Raw genomic sequence first — 432 nt, forward strand, 5'->3', positions numbered from 1 at the left:
CCTTTCTAAATGTGTCCAAGATCTCCTTGTCTACCTCTTCCATCTTCTTACTTTGAATGGCTCTTGGAGGAAATGGAAGAGGAATGGAAGATGGTTGTGCAGCACTTGTGGAAGGTTCACTAGCAAGAATTTGTTCACTAGTGTACTCAATCTCTTTTAAAACTAGTTGCTTCATTTTTGATACAGCTAGATCAACTTCAATTTGTTTGCCTGACCTTAGAGTGATGGCACTCACATTCTTCGGGTTGACCACAGTCTGGGAAGGCAACTTATCAGAATTCTGAGAGTGCAATGTGTTTAATGAAGTAGCCATCTGCCCCATCTAGGTGGTCAAATTCTGAATGGATGACTCTTGTCTCTGAAAGGAAGCTCTGGTCTCTTGCTGGAATTGCATATTCTGCAATGTCATTTGCCTCACCAATTCTTCTAATG

Source organism: Lupinus angustifolius, unplaced genomic scaffold (genome assembly GCF_001865875.1).
Source record: "Lupinus angustifolius cultivar Tanjil unplaced genomic scaffold, LupAngTanjil_v1.0 Scaffold_405, whole genome shotgun sequence".
NCBI classification, from domain to species: Eukaryota; Viridiplantae; Streptophyta; class Magnoliopsida; order Fabales; family Fabaceae; genus Lupinus; species Lupinus angustifolius.